Genomic DNA, 6612 nt, shown 5'->3' with positions numbered 1-6612 from the left:
AGCCATTTCCACCTCACATCCTATTAGGCAGTGGATCCCCCCCATAGCATGGTTTTGGGGCTTGAAGCCCGAATTTTGGTCAAGTGTAATGTAAAGACCCCATGAAATGTGGGCACAGAGCACAAGAGTCTAGGGTTGTTCACCCTAAGATAATGTAATTTAATGTAAAGTGTGTCGGCCTACCCATGGTCCACGGACCATGGGATTGTATAAATAGAGCGAGGCTCTAAGTGTAAAGGAAGTCTTAGTTTTGACAAGTAACAAATAGATGCAAAGGCATGGTTAGAAGATAGAAGTGAATTTAAAGTGTATTGGGTCGTAGTGGTAGGTAGAGGCTCTGCAGCTGAGTGCACAGAGGCCTAGTAGAGTCCGCAGCTAAGTGCACAGACCCCTACAGCTGAGTGCGCAGGGCAGAGTCAGGTCTGTAACGGAACTTGAGTATTAATAAAGACAAGATTGATTATTGTGCATATGTTTGTAGATCTATATTTCTATGTTCTGGTTATCTTTATGCATTTATATTGTTTTCGAGTACTCGCGCTAATCTGGAAGTTGAATAAGTAATAAGAATATTGGGCCCACACAAACTAAGTTAAGCACTAATATAATAGCACAGTAAGGATCGGATCGGAATAATACAAAGGTGCACATGGGTTGCGAAGAATAGGAAGCTACGCAGACCAGTGTAGCGCGTAGATTAGGATCGCGAACCTCCAGAACCCTCATCAAGACATCCCTAGGGTGTGGAAACTTGGTTCCAGCACCCTCCCATCCTACTTCGAGTGAGACCTCAGTTCGCGCTCCGCAGATTGTTGCCGAAAGGGAAAGTAGTACTAGGATTTTCTTGGCTAAACTCACTACTGAACCTGGGTCAGGCCCCACATAGCTAGCAAATGGTTCCGTTGCCGGGACAGGGATCTGCCTAAGGGATGTCTGATGTCATGCCATTAGAACCCAACAAAGAAAGAAAGTGAAGAGTGGTTGGACAAGAAGATTCATGAGCTCGTGACATAGGAAAACAGAACTCTATAGGTATCTGAGAAAAGGTGGCTAGATCGCTATGTGTATAGAGAAATCCACGAGATCTTCTTCGCATCCTTTCCTTATGAATTGTATGAGTGGATCGTGAGGTTGGTCGAAAGCTAGGGAACATGTAAGCTCAACCAACCAATAGTGTGGACTCTAGAATTAGTGCGTAGACTAGAGATAATAGAAGATAAGATCATGTGAGCTGTGGACCATTGGCTTGACTGGATAATAGGGGGATTTACCATTGAATTTGCAGTAGATACGATCGTGAGCTACAGTGAAGCAGAATGATTTTTTCTCAATGGACTACGGGGTAAGTAAATTAAAATTTTGAATACCTGAATTAAGATGCTATTGTGTGAAAAGCGGGTTATGCAAATACATTAATGTTTGGAACGACGTGGAGCAAAAAGATCTACAAAGGTATTGGGGAATTAGGAAATAGTCCCTTAATTTCACCTTCGCGAGAGAGCGAGGAAGAGCTCGCTCGGGTTTCTCTGAGAAGTGCGGTGAGTTTGATAAGGCAGCAGATTCCACAGTTACCAGCCCCACCCACACCGCCACCTGCTTCACCTCCCTCACCTACATCTCCACCCACTCCACCTCCACCACCCCCGCAGTTCAACATGGCAATTACGATCAAACTACCCGTATTCAGAGGAGTAGGGAATGAGAATCTGGACCAGTTCTAGTTCGTGGTAAGAGCAGTGTGGGAAGCGCAAGGGTCACGGACGACAACATTAAGAAGGCTACATTGGTTAGAACACTACAGGATTGAGCATTGTCATGGTATATCAAGTACTCTAATGATCATCCAAATGCAGGAATAGCAAAGATCTAGAATGCGTTGAACAGAGAATTTAGCTGGCCGAAATCAAAGACATAGTTAATCATCGGGTTTAAAGAGATCACGATGCTTCTAGGGGAGACCCCTTGGGATCTGGATCAAAAACTAAAGAGTACAATCCATGAGGCTAATATGATGCTCATGGATGCAAAACATCGCTCATGGTTCGTGGCATCTTTAGCACTACACCTAAGGATGACGCTGTTGCAACAAAAACTTTCTACCCAGGTCGAAGTTTTGGAAATGGTGATGAGGTTGCATGAAACATCAATACAGGATCCAGGGCTAGGAGTTCAACAAATCCACGTGCAAATATAGAATCTTTGCCTAGAAATGCAGAGCTTGAAGTAAGATAGGGCACTGTGCCCAGAGGTGAGTGAGGAAGTGTGGTCAATAAAATGCAAAGGCCAGGCCCATGACAAGGACCACTGTCTAGTATTCGAAAACTACTTGGCAGGTGGGGCGCCAATGCCGTTGAGACCAGAGTCATAGGCAGGGCCAAGTGCGAAACCCATGTATGGTGTGCAATCTATTATATAGGAGGAAAGCACACAATGGATAATTATCATTTGCTGCAGAAGTATACGTAGGCTCTCTAGCAGTTGTTTTGTAATTTCTGTAGGTCATTAGGCCACGACAAGCGTATTTGTTGTAGCTACCAGTTAACGATGGATCGGACCCCAATTTATCGGATGCAGACAAAAATTCAAGCCCTCGACCCAGCGATAGGGATGGCACGCATGGGATTTCAGGGGCAAGGCCAAGGACAAGGAGGAATGGGGCCAAGAAGGGGCCACAGACAGTTAATTTGTTATGATTGTGGAAGACCAGGGCACTACGCCCGCGATTGTACCAACCCAACGAGAATATCTTGTTTGTACTATGCTCAATTTGATCATGAAATGGTAGATTTCCCTATGTTGATCACACAGATGCACGAGAAAGGGGCACTCCAGCCTCGTACGACTTAAAATATCCAAATGATGAGGTCTGAACTACGCAAAGAAGACCCAAATGCGAACATGATGCTCAGAAGTGGTGCGACCACAGGGGAGGATAAGGGGAAGCAACCCGAGGAAGACATATGGGTTCGCAAGGCTCCTACAAACGAACTTGAGTTTGACGTAGAACACACAAAGGAGACGTTGATGGAAGCTAGGAAGAGCTTTGCAGAGGCCTCCACTTTAGGTAGTAAGGATCAACCAGAGCTAAGGATGGATCCTTCTATGCTTAATACCTTCTTAGAGACATGCATGAAAATGTTGCATGACAATAAGGTAGTTAAGGGACTACAGGAGTTGATCACTAGGTGCGTTGGATCAGGGGAACCACGCGTAGTACGTAAACTAGGAAATCATGCATTGTGCACTGGGAGGGAAATGAGATTGACGACACATATTGGCGAGTATGAAATGGATTAGGTAATCCTAGACTTGGGTTTAGACACGAACGTGTTACCGAAGCAGACATGGGAATGCATGGGCAGGCCCATGTTACAGTGGTCCCCTATTCAATTACAAATGGTGAACCAGCAGAATATTTTGCCCATGGGGAGGTTGCAAGGGGTAACAGTTGATATCAAAGGCGTGAGCACACAGATGGATTTTGAAGTAATAGAGATTGTCAATGAAAACAATCCTTATCTCGTGTTGCTAGGAATAGATTGGGCCATTGATATGAATGGAGCCATCAACCTGAAGAAGCAGAAGATGATATTCGAGAAAAAGTCCCTACGCATAGTAGTTTCGCTAGATCCAGCTGAAGGAACATGCTACACCAAACCTGTGTGCGATGATGGAAGTGACGATGAGCTATATTGTATCTACAAGATAACTATGCGAGATCAGGATTGGGTGAATCTGAATGTAGATGGAAGGATCTCGTGGGAGTGCACAAGTTCTTACATCTCAGATTCAGACAAAGAAGATGAATGGTGGCACAATCGGTTGAACGAAGTGACAACATTGAATTGCAACATGATGATTAGATCATTGCGTTGTGTAACAACCCAGGCCCAAGATCTATCAACATATGATGGATTGACAATGGTGGATGAATTCTTGAGCAAGCTTGAAAGCATAGGACTGGAACAACAGTGGTTCGATGCATTGAAGTGGGCGCTACATGCGACACCTGTGCGCTGGTGGGGAAAACATCACATAAATTTTGAAAATTGGCACAAATGTAGAAGGATGATGTGCCTATCATTTGGGAAACTACAACTACGGATAGAAGAAAAATACGATGGAAGAGATAACACGCGCATGCACCTCGTGAAATGGACCAAGGCCTATGGGGAAGAACCTTAGCCTGAATGGGTACACTTATTCTACCATACCCTAGATGTCATACCCATGAATTGGTATACTGAGACAGAACTCTGACATGGTACAAGCGAATGGGATGTCTTGAGCGAGGGATTTTTGTTAACATTCACATTTGAAGATTGATGGTCAGATACTGTTGACGACATGCTGGAAGCCATAAAAGTTGCGATATTCAAAATACCACAAGAACCATGGCAAGTAGTTCAACCAACATGGGAAACCAAGTTAAGCAATGCCTTAGAATGTTATAACGTGCAAGTAGAGGAGGATGGTGACGACCCCCGAAATATTAACATTCTAGAAACTGAAGGGTGTCGCGATGTTCAAGGACCATCAATTGAGGATCCCGACATCACTACGCCACTAAAAACAAAGCAGGTAAACATTGGAATAGATGCGGAGATGAAGTACGTGACACTTGGGGACTATTGGGACGATGCTATGGTAGATAAGGTCACCGAGTTACTCCGCGAATATCAATATTTGTTCCCGACCAAAATCACGGACTTAAAGGGGATCATTGGCAACTTAGGGATGATGAAGATCACTCTGAAATTGGACGTGAAGCCAGTTAAGCAACGACCTTACCATTTTTATCCAAAGTATAAAGAAAAGGTCTGCGATGAATTAGACAAAATGCTTGCTGCTGGAATTATTGAACCAGTGGAAGAATCCGACTGGGTGAGTCTTATGGTAGCATAGGAGAAAAAAAAGAAGGGCGAAATTAGAATATGCGTGGACCTCAGGAAGCTTAACGACGACTGTGTTCACGACCAATTCCCAACACCATTTATAGATGAAGTACTGGAGAATGTTGGCAGTCAAGAAGCTTACTCATTCACGGATGGCTTCTCAAGGTACCATCAGATCAAGATTGCACCAAAAGATAGGAGTAAGACAACCTTCACAACCGAATGGGGTTGTTTTCAATACACTGTTATGCCCTTTGGACTGAAGAACGCACCAGCGATATTTTCGTGCATAGTGGTGGTTGCATTCAAGGAATACATCCACCAGTTCTTGGAGGTCTATCTGGATGATTAGACTATATTTGGATTAGTTAAATACCATATAGAAATTTTACGTTTGATGATGGATACTTGCCGACGACACCAGATTGTGCTTAATCTTAAAAATTGCACCTTCCTCGTCCCCTTTGGAAACCTGCTAGGCCATGTGGTTTGCAAACAAGGCCTGATGGTGGACCCTGTGAAGATTGCTGTTATTCTCAATCTGAAAGCGCCGCGAAGTGTCAAACAACTATGCGCTATTTTGGGGCACACTGGTTACGATAGAAATTTATCAGGAGCTATGCACAAATAACAACGCCAATGGAAAAACTATTGAATAAGGATGCTACATATTGTTGGAATGATGATTGTAGGAAAAGTTTGGATGTTCTCAAGGAGAAAATAGCATCTGCTCCCATCTTGGTCTTCCCAAAATGGGACGTAGAATTTCATGTACATGTTGATGCATCGTGTATTGCGTTGCGAGTTGTACTTACGCAGGAAGGTGCAGAAGGCATGGATCACTCGATCACGTTCATGAGTCGGTGGCTATCCAAAGCTAAAAAGTACTACTCTACTACTGAGCGTGAAGGGTTGGCAATGGTATATGCGCTCCAAAAATACCAACACTATTTACTTGGCGGGAACTTTAAAATGTATACCGATCATTCCGTGTTGAAATACCTGGTGAGCAAGCCTGTGTTGGGGGGGCGCATATGTAGATGGTTGTTCCTGTTTCAAGAATATGACTTTGAGGCCATCGTAAAGCTGAGATGCCTAAATGTAGGACCAAATCACTTATCATGAATTGAGACAGGCGAGGAGCCAACAAATTTGGAAGAAGGATTACCTGATGCACAACTCTTTGTAGTGCGCATTGCAGATGGCCACTTCGAAGATATAATCCATTTTTTTACCATAGGGATTGGGCCAAAGGAATATCCAGTCTAGTAGAAGAAGGAATTAGTGGTGTGCGCAGTAGAATTTTCTATCATCACGGGGCACCTTTACAAAATAGGAAACGATGAGATATTGCAAAGATATGTACCTGAATTTGAACGAGCACAGATCCTCGTGGAAGCACATGGGGGGGCTGCAGGTGGACACTATGCAGGACGTGCAACAACACAAAAGATTCTTTGCATTGGGCTATGGTGGCCAACTCTACATCAAGATTCGAAAGCACACTATCGGGCATGTGACATATGTCAAAGGACTGGGAAACCATCATGAAGGGATGAGATGCCACTCAATCCGTATATGACTCGATGGGCGGAAGCACAGCCGATTAAGGATTGCACAGACACTACTGCCGCGAAATTTTTGTTCAAAAACATGTTGACACAGTTTGGTTGCCTGAAAATTTTAATGAGTGACTGCGGGACACACTTCCTGAATG

The sequence above is a fragment of the Pinus tabuliformis genome, chromosome X (genome assembly GCF_031772625.1).
Source record: "Pinus tabuliformis cultivar Carrire ecotype Pingquan chromosome X, CPIR1, whole genome shotgun sequence".
Taxonomy (NCBI): domain Eukaryota; kingdom Viridiplantae; phylum Streptophyta; class Pinopsida; order Pinales; family Pinaceae; genus Pinus; species Pinus tabuliformis.
The sequence above is the reverse complement of the archived record's forward strand: the minus strand, read 5'-3'. Positions refer to the sequence as shown.